The 15,611-nt window shown below is 44.1% G+C and overlaps 1 protein-coding gene across 3 annotated transcripts in view; it reads left to right on the top strand.

Moving 5' to 3' along the window:
- Positions 1-15,611, top strand: part of GLCE (glucuronic acid epimerase) — an 85,802-nt gene continuing 70,191 nt past the window's right edge. Inside the window, exon 1 of one of the 3 annotated variants that reach the window (XM_085846377.1) lies at positions 1-144. The gene's annotated coding sequence lies outside the window, so the exon portion shown is untranslated. Of the gene's footprint in view, positions 145-180; positions 240-15,611 lie in introns of those variants that run through there. The other 2 variants (XM_085846378.1, XM_085846382.1) reach the window with 2 other exon arrangements.

The following is a 15,611-nucleotide window of genomic DNA, read 5'->3' as shown; positions in this document are numbered from 1 at the left end:
CTTCGTGTGTGTGTGTGGTTTTTTTCTCTCTACGTTCTCGTCATGGGGGAGGTCGGTGAACGGTATTCATCAGGGGCGCTGGTTGGACGGTGATTCTGTGCGTTGCTGGATCGAGGACAGGAGCGTAAAGTACGGCGGAGATCTGTAAGTGAAGGGCAAAAATACAGGAAGAGCAGATGAGGAACATAATATCAGGGGAGAGGGAGAGGAAGCACATTGATAGTCTCACCGAGAAAAAGGTAGAGAGATAATGCTGTAGAGGAAAACTACCCGACTGTCAGTGGGACCCATCAGTGGGCAGCGGATTTCATCACATCGGGTGTCTTCAGCGGGACCCGGTCCGGTGTGTTCAGCGGGACCCGTGCGAGCAGCGGGACCCGGTCGGGTGCGAGCAGCGGGACCCGGTCGGGTGTCTTCAGCGGGACCCGGTCCGGTGTGTTCAGCGGGACCCGTGCGAGCAGCGGGACCCGGTCGGGTGTCTTCAGCGGGACCCGGTCGGGTGTCTTCAGCGGGACCCGGTCGGGTGCGAGCAGCGGGACCCGGTCGGGTGTCTTCAGCGGGACCCGGTCGGGTGTCTTCAGCGGGACCCGGTCGGGTGCGAGCAGCGGGACCCGGTCGGTTGCGAGCAGCGGGACCCGGTCGGTTGCGAGCAGCGGGACCCGGTCGGGTGTCTTCAGCGGGACCCGGTCGGGTGTCTTCAGCGGGACCCGGTCGGGTGTCTTCAGCGGGACCCGGTCGGGTGTCTTCAGCGGGACCCGGTCGGGTGTCTTCAGCGGGACCCGGTCGGGTGTCTTCAGCGGGACCCGGTCGGGTGTCTTCAGCGGGACCCGGTCGGGTGTCTTCAGCGGGACCCGGTCGGGTGTCTTCAGCGGGACCCGGTCGGGTGCGAGCAGCGGGACCCGGTCGGGTGCGAGCAGCGGGACCCGGTCGGGTGCGAGCAGCGGGACCCGGTCGGGTGCGAGCAGCGGGACCCGGTCGGGTGCGAGCAGCGGGACCCGGTCGGGTGCGAGCAGCGGGACCCGGTCGGGTGCGAGCAGCGGGACCCGGTCGGGTGCGAGCAGCGGGACCCGGTCGGGTGCGAGCAGCGGGACCCGGTCGGGTGCGAGCAGAGGACAGACAAAGAGCCTGGACGGACACAACCAGTGTCCAGAGATTGATCCGCGTGAACCATTACCACCAACGAACCATGCAAACAGACAGTTTGTATTGATCAATTGTGTAATTGTAATGCAATTTAAGCTTATCATTTTAAGACGTGCTGTTTCAAAAACAACACGCATGGGTAGGCAGTCCTTACCTTGAGTCTGATACTACAGGTGTAATGATAATCCAATTGATTGCACCCCAGCACTCCTCTCGATCTGATCTGATTGCTCACACTCACCTGGTCGGGCAAGGAACGGCCACAGGTTCCGACGACTTCTCATTATTCAACTTTAGTCCAGTCATTCTCAGCCAGTGGAACAAATTGTCCTTTAAAGTGAAGACTTATGATAATTTATTAAGTTATTTTCCAAAAAATACAACGGGCAGTCAATTTGATATTCCTTTTCATTTGGAATAATATGTTCCAAATTCATTTGGAACAATTGAAACAATGAAATTGAATTTTGTACACATTTTCTATCTTAACAATTTAATCATGAAATCTGAAATTTGAAACTCTCCAAATTATCTTTGCCCGAATGCAAGTCAAATTTTCGTGAGCAATGCCACATTATCAGTGGAAGAAGCGTTACAGGTAAACGTCAAACTTCGTCGTGACTTTTGACTTTAGCTGTCTGTGGGACACACCGTAAATCGTGCGACATCCGAGCGATTGCACATATGTTGTCCTATCTTGTTTTCCAAAGTACTCATTGTGGAGATGATGATGATGATGATGATGATTATGAAGAAGCAAGCAGATTATACAAATGATTTTATGAAACCTTAATTGCATGAAATATGATTTTTAAAGACATTGTTCTCCAAAGAAAAAGTTTGGACATTTTTTGCAAAAGTGATTTAAATAACTTGTGAATGAGTGTGCCGGTATGATGGCTTGGAGGTATGCGCACTCGCCCTTGAGCTGTCTATCCTGGGTTCGAATCTTGACTTATTGTCAGTCTGGCATTCCATGTGCAGGGTGTGGCGCCAGCATGTGCACCTTCCATCAGAAGGATGTTAAGCCGAGGGTCCCATCTGCCTAACGTCCGTCGGAGAGACGATCCACACACGTACCACCCTGCAGGTGAAATACTCGCGTCGGTTTATATCTGGGGCGACATTCGAACCCGGATTACAGTCGATCCCAAGGTGTGTGCACATACGTCGAAGCTATCTTGCCAGCCCCAGATGATATGCAGGTTTAAGCAAAACAACTTTGTGTTTGCATACCTGATAAATTGATTGAAACGCTCTGCAGGGATTTTATCCGATCCATTGACACAAGGCAGGCAGCCTTTTGCTCGGTGATTCATCGTACAGATGTAAAGGGCAGGGGCTGCATGATGCAAATTAGACGTCGGTTATCGGATATTAAACAAATTAATAAAATGTGTGCTGGCATCTGTGAGTTGTAATAATCAACTGATGTTGATATTCAAACATTGTTTAAAATAGATATCCATTCGTGAAACTCTTTTTAATTCGTGTTACGCTGCCATTGATATTGACTTATCTTCTCATTCCTCGACTGGAATATAAAGGGAAAACGTATTTCTTTATTTGTCACTGATTTTTGCATAAATATTGCACATAAACCAATATGACATTTGTAACTAAAGGGCAATAATGCTGGTCTGATTACACAGATATGCAGTGATAGTGCTACTGTCCAGTTCCGATTGGAGGTTATCAAAGTCAAATCGTACTAGCTTTAATCATGTTAGCAGTTTCAAGTGGTTCTATTTATTGATTTGTATGAAAATTGGCAAAACAATATACAGGATTACTTTATCGTCCACCTCCGCTCACTGCCCTCCAGACCCCCCCCCCCCCATCCCACCTCTGCAGCTCAGTGAAATTCCAATCAGTTAGTCTAACCACGAAGTGGACTGTTCAAACCAGATCCTTAATTTCCAAAGGCTTTCAAAAGGAACTTCTCATTTGAATTGTAATTGGGAATATTCTTACGTATTGTCACCCCTTTGCCTTTTTCACCAAGGTACGTCACCAGTCACATGGCTGTACCCCATATCACCTTTTTATTTTCAACAGTGTATCATAAATGGCCATTTGACAACACAGATGTTCTTTATTTATCTATTTGTTATGTTCTGATGTCTACATCGCTTATTCCTAACCTGCGGTCTGCAGAACCCGAGGCCAATTGGTGGGAGTCTGCTAAGGGGGAAAAAGGTAACATTAGCCTCCCTCACATTGCCAAAGGATGTCAAACTCTGCAGCTCATCACATGTCCAAAACTATTTGTGGATGACTGTGGTTAATTCTGCTGGTGTTGTAATCCTATCACTATGATCACATGTCACAATAGTAGTGTGCAGATCAGTTGTTGTTGTTTTTTTTTTTGGGGGGGGGGGGGGAGGGGGGGGCGAAAGGGTCCACACACCCAAAACTGTTGGAAATCACTGATGCACGCACACACCCACACCCCCCCCCCCCCACACACACACACACACACACACACACACCCCCCCCACACACACACACACACACACACACACACACACACACACACACACACACACACTTTGAGAACTGGTCGGTTTCTGTTCCATCTCCTGAAACCCACCCATGTGTGGAGATAGCAGCCAACAGCAACTTGCTTGCACACACACATATATATATATATATATATATATATATATATATATATATATATATATATATATATATATATATATATATATATATATATATATATATATATATATATATATATATATATATATATATATATATATATATACCGTCATGGCCAAAATATATTGGCACCCTTGCTCTTTTTTTTTCAAATAATGCACCACTTCTTCCAGAAAATTGTTGAAAAAAATAAATTAATTTGGTATCCACAAATGTATTTCTTTGGTTTGCAGTGGAACAAAACAAAAAAAGCTGAAAAAAAACTACTAAATCTTAGCTTATTCCACACAGAAATCCTAAAATGGCCTGCACAATATTATTGGCACCTTTTAGAAGTTGTTAGAAATAATTAGATTTCAAAAAGGTGATTCTCCTTTACTTTGGAATTGAACTCACCTGTGGTGAGTTGAAGGTGCCTGCAATATAAAAATCACTCATAAAACCAATTTGAATCGAGAAAGGAGTCATTCTTGTGTTTTGTGTCACTGTCTTAATGGTTAGGGTGGTGGGCTTGGGATCCTAGGTTCCTGAGTTCACATCTGACTGGCTGTTGAATTAATACCAGGTGGGGTTGATTCTGCCTGTCATCCTTCTGAGGTCGGCAAAATGAGTACTGGCTTGCTGGTATCATGTGTCAGAGTGTTGACCCATCCAGGATTGTGCCCAATAGCCAAGGAGACTGCTTAGGCAGCACCAACGCTCTGCACAGAGTATGGTCCCAATGGATGGATGTGTCACTATGTGTACCGCAATGAGCATGGAGAAAAGAAAGAAAACCAGAGAATTGTCTGAAGATGTCAGAAACATGATTGTACCCAAGCATGGACAATCTCAAGGCTACAAGTCCATCTTCAGAGACCTTGATGTTCCTATGTCCACTGTACGCAATGTTATCAGGAAGTTTAAGGCCCATGGCAATGGAGCCAACCTCTCTAGACATGGTCGCAAGAGAAAACTTGATTGAAGATTGCAGCGAAGGATTGTTCGAATGGTGGAGAAATCACTTCGATCAACTGCCAAACAGATTCAAGCTGACCTTCAGACACAAGGTACGACATTTTCAACACACACCATCTGTCACCAACTCGATGAAAGGTGTTTCTATGGTAGGAAACCCAGGAGCTGCTGAAAGAGACATAAGAAAGCCTGAGTGGCATTTGCCAAAACACACCTGAACAAGCCAAAATCCTTCTAGGAGAATGCCCTGTGGACAGATGAGACCAAATTAGAGCTTATTGGTAAATCGTATCATCCTTCTGTTTGCAGAAAACAAAATGACGCCTTCAAAGAAAAGATCACCTTCTCCACAGTCAATCATGGAGGAGGTTCAGTGATGTTTTGAGGTTGCTGTGCTGCCTCTGGCATTGGGTGCCTTGATTGTTTGCAGGGAATCATGAAATTAAGAGATTACCAAGGCATTTTGGAGCACAATGTTCAACCCAGTGTCAAAAAGCTGGGTCTCTGTCGAAGGCTATGGGTCTTGCAGCAGGACAATGACCCCAAACACTTCATAAAGCACCCAGGAATGGATGAAGACAAAATGCTGAACTGTTCTGAAGTGGCCAGCAATGAGTCCAGATATAAATCCAATTGAACACCTGTGGGGACATCTGAAAACAGCAATTGGGAGAAGGCACCCTTCAAATCTGGGAGAAATGGAGCAGTTTACACAAGTGGGGCAAACTGCCAGTAGAGAGGTGTAGGAAGATCATTCATGGCTTTAGGAAGTACTTGACTGCATTTATTTTGGCCAAAGGCTGTGCTACCAAATATTAAGTCAAGGGTGCCAATAATTTTGTCAATGCCATTTGTTTTTTTCTCTGTCACTGAAGGTGAAGGAGGTTATGTTTTCACCCCTTTCTGTCTGTTTGTCTCTGTGTAGGATATCTCAAAAAGTTGTGGACGGATACGGACGATCATCAAAATCCGGATGATCCTGATTTTGTGGACAGGTTGGGTATGTGACAAGGATGAACTGATTAGATTTGGGTGAAGATCCAGATCTGGATCCGGCTACTATAATTTTGTAAGTGATTTTTCACCATTGAGAGATAGGGCCAAAAACTATACATAGCATGATATCTGAAAAAGTTGGACATGGATTCGGACAAAACTTGGTGGACACGTTGAGTGTGTGGCAAGGACGACATGGTTCGATTTTGGTGAAGATCTGAATCCGGATCTGGATACAAGAATTATTTGATTTTTAAAGTGATTCTTCACCATCGAGAGATAGGGCCAAAAACGATATACAGCATGATATTTCAAAATTGTAATGGGCCCGATATGTTCTCGTGAATCAGGCATGACATGGTGGAGGTATGCGCTCGACCGAATGCCCTTCAAGTTATTTTCTGATTTAAAAGGGTATATTCAGTTCTCAATCAAAAACAAAAGTTCTGTAGTATTTACGGTGAAATAAATAATTGTGAAGACCAAATACTTTTGTCAATTTCAAGTTATTTGAAAAAAGTGCAAAGGTCCCTATATTTTTTGCCGTGTGTGTGTGTGTGTGTGTGTGTGTGTGTGTGTGTGTGTGTGTGTGTGTGTGTGTGTGTGTGTGTGTGTGTGTGTGTGTGTGTGTGTGTGTGTGTGTGTGTGTGTGTGTGTGTGTGTGTGTGTGTATATATGTATATATATATATATATGTATGTATATTGTTACGAATTCGCGCCCGCCAGCAAGTGAACTGCCGCTTTCCAGTAATAGTAGCAGCTCGCCAACCGGACAGACAATTCAGTCATGACCCTCCTTGGAACTACCACCAGGAGCCAGTCACGGGTGGGGGTTTAACCTCACCACAACCCAGTCCGCATTCTACCCGCGCGAAATAGGGTGAATCGCCGAATGTCGATATACCGAAGTACCCGCACGAGTAGCGTACCGAGGGGTTGTACCACGCCCCAGGTCGACTCCGGACACGAACCGCTTAAGCGGCTCATTCTGTGCTGCAGGGATAACCGAGCGGAGTTATCGTCGACCTCGACGGTTCAGATTATTTACCGTGTGTTTTTTAAACCCACCATCAATCCCTTACGTGATGCAGGATGGAGCTTTCAATAAGGGAAAAAAGGACGCAACGAAACGGGAAACAGTTCACACAATGCACATTTATTTCACACGCACAAGCAAGCACGTAAGGCAGTAATGCAATGACACAAAATGCAACAAAAACAAAAGCACTACTCCCGACTATAATTATTTACAACACTTAAACAATTGTACTTGTCGGACGGCGCCACAGCATTCATTCAAAAGCAAAGGAAACGAAAGCCACCCTCACAGGCAAGGAGGCAGACAGGTCCGTGGACCAAATGTGCGCGGAGCCTGGAGGAGTGGCCAGGTCCACGAGACCGAAAAGGTCTTACCCGCGTCCTCGTGACGCGATGGCGGGCAAGTCCCAATGTCCGCGTAGCTGCGCCCCGACTCCGTGCCCCTGGCGTGGTCGGTGAGCCCTCTCCGGCGTGCTCCGCGCCAGCACGGTTGGGTCGGCACCACGGTTAGGGTGGGGGAGGAACGGGGCCACCGGCACTATCTCAGCGCGGATGGGGGGGGGAGAATTGTTGATGCTCAGGGTCAAGCGAGGGGAATGGCTGGCTGGCTTGGTCGCTTGTGAGAGCGAAGGTGGGTCGATTCAGCGACGAGACGAGCCCAGCGACCAGCGACGAGACGACACCACACTACAACTCTCCAACCTCGACGACGACCTCCGTCTTCACTCGACCCGAACCGTGCGCGTCGCCTTGTGCTCGCGTCTTTATAGACCGGAGGAGGAGCCTGTATGCAGATTTTAGGATCAAAACGCAATTGGAGGCAGGGCTACGCCACCCTCTGTTCAGCCATTGGTGTGGAAAAAAGGGGCGTGAGCCTCTTTTGATCCGAATTCTCTCCCGTGAAGAATCCACATTCATCGCGCTTGGAGGCGGGGCCATACCGACCGACGCTCGCCCATTGGACGGAGAAAAAGGGGCGTGAACCCTTCCTGATCCGAATTTCTCCCTGAGAGGAACGCATTTGTACCCGCGGCTCGACGCGTTCGGCATAAATTACCAAACAGGCCCTGGACAGCACGACGTTTCGTGTTGACTGGTGTCGTGGGGTCGATGGTTGTGGAAGGAGAAAGGCGAAGGTGGTGGGGGGGTTTGCTGTGGTGGTTTGGTGGTTGGCGGGCGTCGTTTGGGAATGGCGGTGAAGCGATGTTTGCGGGATGGAGTTGTGGAGATAAAGAGGCAAAGGTGGTGGTGTTTGAGTTGTTGGTGGCTTAATGGTCCAAAATAACAATAGAGAAAGAAAAATGGCTAACTCAAAGCGTCGCAGCCTGAATGAATCACACAGATTCCCTCAAAACAACAGGTGTGGGCTAACTACACATGAACTTATCGATATATCTCACCTGATGACCCTTTATGGTGTATTGCGAATTTCCACAGCTGCAACAATATATATATATATATATATATATATATATATATATATATATATATATATATATATATATATATATATATATATATATATATATATATATATATATATATATATATATATATATACAGTCATGCGCCGCTTAACGACGGATCGCATATACGATGAATCTTCCAGCTCTGAAAAAAAAAAAAATGAAAAAAAAAATGTAGCTGAAAAATTCCTATCGCAGAGTGATGTTGCCGACGTCGCGCTGCCAGTTGTATAAAAATAGCACGTACAATTATGTACTCTGTACAGTACATAATACTTCATAATGATAATAGACGACAGTGTGGCCATGTTATAATGCGATCGTTCTTCTTCTTCTTCCTCTTTCGGCTTGCTCCCGTTAGGGGTCGCCACAGCGGACCAACTGTCTCCATTTTGCTCTATCCTCCACATCTTCCATTGACACTCCAACCACCCGCATGTCCGCCCTCACCGCATCCATGAACCTCTTCTTTGGCCTTCCTCTTCTCCTCCTGCCTGGCGGCTCCATCTTCAACATCCTTCTCCCGATATACTCCGTTTCCCTCCTGTGCACATGTCCAAACCATCTCAATCTCGCCTCTCTCACTTTGTCTCCAAACCGTCCTACCTGCGCTGTCCCTCTAATACACTCATTTCTTATCCTATCCATCCTCGTCACTCCCAACGAGAATCGCAGCATCTTTAACTCTGCCACCTCCAGCTCCGCTTCCTGTCTTTTTGTTAGTGCCACCGCCTCCAAACCATACAACATAGCTGGTCTCACTACCGTCTTGTATACTTTCCCCTTCACTCTTGCAGCTACCCTTCTGTCACAAATCACTCCTGCAACTCTTCTCCACCCACTCCATCCTGCCTGCACTCTCTTTTTCACTTCTCTCCCACACTCTCCGTTACTTTGGACAGTTGATCCCAAGTATTTAAACCAATCCACCTTCCCCACCTCAACTCCTTTATAATGCGATCGTTGAGGTCCATAAAATGTCAACGCGAAAAAAGCAGGGTCGTGCTAAATCGGGATTCAAGGAAATCGGCTTTCAAACTGAACCAACGTTTGCACGTTTACCTTCCAGCAAGTAAATTACCTTTGAATTGAAGAATTCCGCGAATAAATCGTTGTTCTTAGACGACATTAAGACACAAATTTATTTTTAGTGAAGCTTTTCATGTTGTTAAACAATCCCACTGTTCCGAAAATGTATATCACAATTGACGGGAGCTCGTTTCTTCATTTATAAATTATAACATCGATGCAATGATTACGTATTTATAAAATCCAAACGCTATTTCTTAATCTTTCTATAATCGATGCGAGAGGAGATTGTAAGCTACTGCTAACAACACCGATGGCCGTCATGAACAGCACAAAGGTAAAACTAACGTGTCTTCCGTCTCTCTTGGATGTGTGTTACAATTGCCGACAGTATTCAGTACAGTAACATGCTGTACAGGTTTGTATCCGAGGAGCAATAGGCTATACCATAGAGCCGAGGTGTGTGGTTTTGTGTCAGTACGATGTTAGAAAACGAAAACGTAAAAAAAAAATGATGTTCGCACAACGACGACGTCGCTTAACGACGAGTTTCTCAGAACGTAACCCCGTCGTTAAGTGGCACATGACTATATATATATATATATATATATATATATATATATATATATATATATATATATATATATATATATATATATATATATGTATGTATGTATGTATATACACAGGAGGTGTGTTCAAAAACTATCCAACCTTAATTTTTTTGCGTAAACAAATGAAGCTTGGGAGGCGTGGTTTGGTGCACGTATGTCGGCGATCCTAATCCGTATGCATGAATATTTTCCCGCCTGCAGAAGCTATCAGTCGCCGACAGACCGCCGATGAGTGAGGAAGTGTAAGTGAGCGCCGTCAGATTTTCGTTTTTGACAAAATTACGGAAAAACTTGAACAACACTTCTGCATCAAATTTTGTGTAAAGCTTGGCGATACCCAAGCGGAAACGATCCGCAAGATTCAACAGGCCTTCGGGAACGAAGCAATGGGCACCACACAGATAAAAGAGTGGTACAACCGCTTCAAAGATGGTCGCACAACAGTGCAAAGTGAAGCACGTTCTGGTAGGCCCTCAACAACCCAAAATGAGATCATCATTGACCAAGTGAGGACCCTGCTGATGCAGGATCGTCAAATCACGATCAGAGAACTTGCAGACGAGGCGGGCGTCAGCATTGGATCCGTTCATTCCATTGTGACAGGATTTGGGCTGAAGGAGAATCTCAGCGAAGTTCGTGCCAAAGCTGCTGACGATCGAGCAGAAGCAACTCCGTTTGGAGATCGCACAGGACATGCTGGAGACTGAACAGCGATCCCAACCTCTTCAACACAGTGATCACTGGCGATGAGACCACTGTGATCCGTCATTTTGTCAAAAACGAAAATCCGACGGCGCTCACTTACACTTCCTCACTCATCGGCGGTCTGTCGGAGACTGACAGCTTCTGCAGGTGGGAAAATATTCACGCATACGGATGAGGATCGCCTACATACGTGCACCAAAACACGCCTCCCTGGCTTCATTTGTATACGCATGAAAAATAAAGGTTGGATACTTTTTGAACGCACCTCGTATATGTATATACAGTGGGGAGAACAAGTATTTGATACACTGCCGATTTTGCAGGTTTTCGGACTTACAAAGCACGTAGAGGTCTGCAATTTTTATCATAGGTACACTTCAACTGTGAAAGACGGAATCTAAAACAAAAAACCTGAAAATCACATTGTATGATTTTTAAATAATTAATTTGCATTTTATTGCATGAAATAAGTATTTGATACATCAGAAAAACAGAACTTAATATTTGGTACAGAAACCTTTGTTTGCAATTCCAGAGATCAGATGTTTCCTGTTGTTCTTAACCAGGTTTGCACAGACTGCAGCAGAGATTTTGGCCCACTCCTCCATACAGATCTTCTCCTGATCCTTCAGGTTTCGGACTGTCGCTGGGCAACACCGACTTTCAGCTCCCTCCAAAGATTTTCTATTGGGTTCAAGTCTGGAGACTGACTGCGCCACTCCAAGACCTTGAGATGCTTCTTACGGAGCCACTCCTTAGTTGCCCTGGCTGTGTGTTTCGGGTCGTTGTCATGCTGGAAGACCCAGCCACGCCCCATCTTCAATGCTCTTGTTGAGGGAAGGAGGTTGTTGGCCAAGATCTCGCGATACATGGCCCCATCCATCCTCCCCTCAATACGGTGCAGTCATCCTGTCCCCTTTGCGGAAAAGCATCCCCAAAGAATGAAGTTTCCACCTCCATGCTTCACAGTTGGGATGGTGTTCTTGGGGTTGTACGCATCCTTCTTCTTCCTCCCAACACGGCGAGAGGAGTTCAAACCAAAAAGCTCTATTTTGGTCTCATCAGACCACATGACCTTCTCCCATTCCTCCTCTCGATCATCCAGATGGTCATTGGCAAACTTCAGACGGGCCTGGACATGCGCTGGCTTGAGCAGAGGGACCTTGCGTGTGCTGCAGGATTTTAATCCATGACGGCATAGTGTGTTACATATGGTTTTCTTTGATACTGTGGTCCCAGCTCCCTTCAGATCATTGACCAAGTCCTGCCGTGTAGTTCTGGGCTGATCCCTCACCTTTCTCATGATCATTGAGGCTCCACGAGGTGAGATCTTGCATGGAGCCCCAGACCGAGGGAGATTGACTGTTATCTTGAACTTCTTCCATTTTCTAATAATTGCGCCAACAGTTGTTGCCTTCTCACCAAGCTGCTTGCCTATTGTCCTGTAGCCCATCCCAGCCTTGTGCAAGTCTACAATTTTGTCCCTGATGTCCTTAGACAGCTCTCTGGTCTTGCCCATTGTGGAGAGGTTGGAGGAGTGTGGACAGCTGTCTTTGATGCAGATAACGAGTTCAAACAGGTGCACTTAATACAGGTAATGAGTGGAGAATGGGAGGGTTTTTAAAGACAAAACTAACAGGTCTGTGAGAGCTGGAATTCTTACTGGTTGGTAGGTGATCAAATACTTATTTCATGCAATAAAATGCAAATTAATTATTTAAAAAATCATACAATGTGATTTTCAGAATTTTTGTTTTAGATTCCGTCTTTCAGAGTTGAAGTGCACCTATGATAAAAATTACAGACCTCTACGTGCTTTGTAAGTGGGAAAACCTGCAAAATCGTCAGTGTATCAAATACTTATTCTCCCCACTACATATATATATATATATATATATATATGTATATGTATATGTATATGTATATGTATGTATATATATATGTATATATATATGTATATATATATGTATATATATATATATATATATATATATATATATATATATATATATATATGTATATGTATATGTATATGTATATGTATATATATATATATATATTGTATATACAGGGAGTCGATTTGGTCACAAGTCGGCCAACCTTTATTTATAGTGTATAGGCCTATGCAAAAATTACCGTATGTATATTATACTGTATAATGATATAATAATCATCTGTAAGTCATATTTTATTAACATTTTCTTTGTCCAAGTCAAACACTGCATACTACAGTACAATTGGTTTAATATTTGTAAAAACATACAAAACATGTTATTGGTCACTCGTGCTTGGCTGTGGATCGTCGATGTTATCGTCGATATTATCAGCTAGGGCAGCGCTCGGGGTAGCCGGAGTTGTTTTTTTTCATCAACATGGTGAGCTTTGTCTGAATTGTTTGTTAGTTTTTTCTCCTCGTAAATTTCACGATACGGACGAAAAACATCGTGTGCCATCCGTTCACCTGCATTTTCGTGGTGAGATCAATGGCCTTTCTTTCCTTCTTGGCAGGTTGAGGAGTAGAAGATAATTTCCTCTTGATAGACATCTTGTGGATGACATCTTGAGACCACGCGAACACGCCAGCAATGTCGGGCGCTGGGGTGGAAACTGAGCAGTCTGAGTGGGCGGAGACACGGAGCAATCTGGTCGTAAAGTGGTCGTAAAGTCGAACAGTCGTCAGTCGAAGACAACCTGTATGTATATATTGGGTAGTCGATCGAGTCGAAAAAAAAAAAAAATAATCTCCCAAAAAAAATTTGACTTTTTTTTTTCTACCCTTATTGTCGGGTTTTCCGTGTGTGTGTGTGTGTGTGTGTGTGTGTGTGTGTGTGTGTGTGTGTGTGTGTGTGTGTGTGTGTGTGTGTGTGTGTGTGTGTGTGTGCGCGCGCGCGGTGTGTGTGTGTGCAACGGGAGGCTCCACAGCACAAACCAGCAAACCAATTTCGATGAAACGTGGCGAAAAGGTGCCATATGAGCTGGGAGTGTGTGCGTTTCAATATCCTTGCTAAACAACCACCCGTTGCCTAGCAACGGGACTTTGAAATTTTTGAAAAATTATAAAAAAAATATTTTTTCGAAAATCAAAAATCTGCTACCAGGCTTTTATGCGCACTATAATCAACCTCTTTGTCATAAAATTTCCAGCCGGATCCTATGAAAATTGTCGGAGAAGATAGACTTTGAATGAACCCTGGTCAAAAACAATAATAAAACGAAGTTCGTTATATCTCAGAGACTATGAGTCAGATATAAATGAAACTGGTATGGTAGGTTCATGGTATGTCCTCGTTTTGTGTGAGAAATAACCGTTGCTATGCACCCCTCCGTTGCCTAGCAACGGCCGAAAAACCTCTAAATGTGGGGGTATTTTAACAAAAAAAACAATCTGCAGCATTAACCCTTGAAGCTAGAATCATGAATTTTCTTGTGCTTAATCCTCAGGTCATTCCACATCGAACGGGCCCATCGCGTCAGGTTCTATTGGTTAGTCGACTTCCCATGTCCGCCTACCGGCTTGTGTGTTTTCTGTGTGTATATGTATATATATATATATATATATATATATATATTAGGCTATGAGCCAGACCCCCAAATTGACCGGTCGGTACCATACAGATGGAGTAAGGCTCATTGTGATTTTTTAGCAAGATATATGTCCTTAGATATGAAAAAAGTGATAGCAGTGTATAACTCTCGGCCATCTCTGTTTTATCACCCCAAATATTATTATACGCCTGCTTCGCTTCGCCAAAAAATGTGATATTTGCTAAAATTGGAATAAATATTTTTTCAGGACCACAGAGTGCCAATAATTTGCATACTAGATGCCAACTAATATAGTAATAGAAATATAGAACATTTATGGGGGTTATTTGTCAAACTTTTGATATAATGACAAAAAATGTTAAATTTAGTGAAAAAGTGGCCGAAATCGCTTCGAGTTCAGAATTCGCATTGTACGTTTTTGTCAAAATTTCAAAAATGAAAACTCCCAGAGTAACATTTGACCCCTCAAAATCTTCGCAAGGAACCACTGCATTGGAATATATCATTACTTTGTAATATGGCAGTTGTTTGGGGCACATATTTTGGCAAAGTTCAACCATACCCCCTATTTTTGATATTTTGGAACAAAACATAGATTTTGAACATTTTAGGTTTATTTGTCTACATTTGGTATCTCAGTGTAATTTTTGGTTTTACTATTTAATATTACAAAAAACTAGATAAATATGTAACATCCCAGATGCAATATTTCACAAATTGAAACATCTACATTTATTAAAAATGCCTAAAAGTAGTGGATAGCCTTAAACATTACTGTATTTCCATCTGTATTACCCAACTAAATTGTTATTTCCTTTTGTCATTCCAGTTAATGTGGTAATGGTGGCGGTGGTGGTGTTCGTGCTTGCCCAGTATGTGTAGTTGCTGGTACAATCGCAATGGAAGAACAAACCAGAGATGAGGCCAAAGAGCCAACTGGAAGACACTGAATAATTCACAAGGAATCACTGAGTATTGATCCAAATGAACAGCTTACCAGTCCACAATGTTTTGAATCATGGAAAACCCGAATAAATGCTGCTCAAGTAAGAGATCACTCCCCTATACTTGACATTGCTAAATTGGTGACAGACAAGGAGATTCCAGTGATCTTCTGCCATAAGAAATGCAGGAGCATTTTCACGATGAAGAGAGATCTGGAAGCCTTTAAACGTAAAACGGATCCAAGCTCAACTGAGGAAGCTGTTGCTGGGTGTTCCAATGCTAAGCGACCGGCAAGACGATCCTCATCAGAATCACACTTCTATGACTACACATGCATTTTCTGCGAAAATGTCAAGAGATACAAGGGAACGTCAACTCAGGAAAAACTAGTCCAATCTTCGGAGTTGAGATCGGACCAGAAGCTTTGAGCTTGTGCAGTCCGCAAGTGTGACACCAAGCTTTTAGCCATAACGAGTCGGGACATAGTTGCTGCTGAAGCACATCAT

The sequence above is a fragment of the Eptatretus burgeri genome, chromosome 11, assembly GCF_056783735.1.
Source record: "Eptatretus burgeri isolate ZD-2024b chromosome 11, Ebu_testis_v1, whole genome shotgun sequence".
In the NCBI taxonomy this organism is placed as follows: Eukaryota; Metazoa; Chordata; class Myxini; order Myxiniformes; family Myxinidae; genus Eptatretus; species Eptatretus burgeri.
Note: the sequence above shows the minus strand (reverse complement) of the source record. Positions and strands in the feature narration are given on the sequence as shown.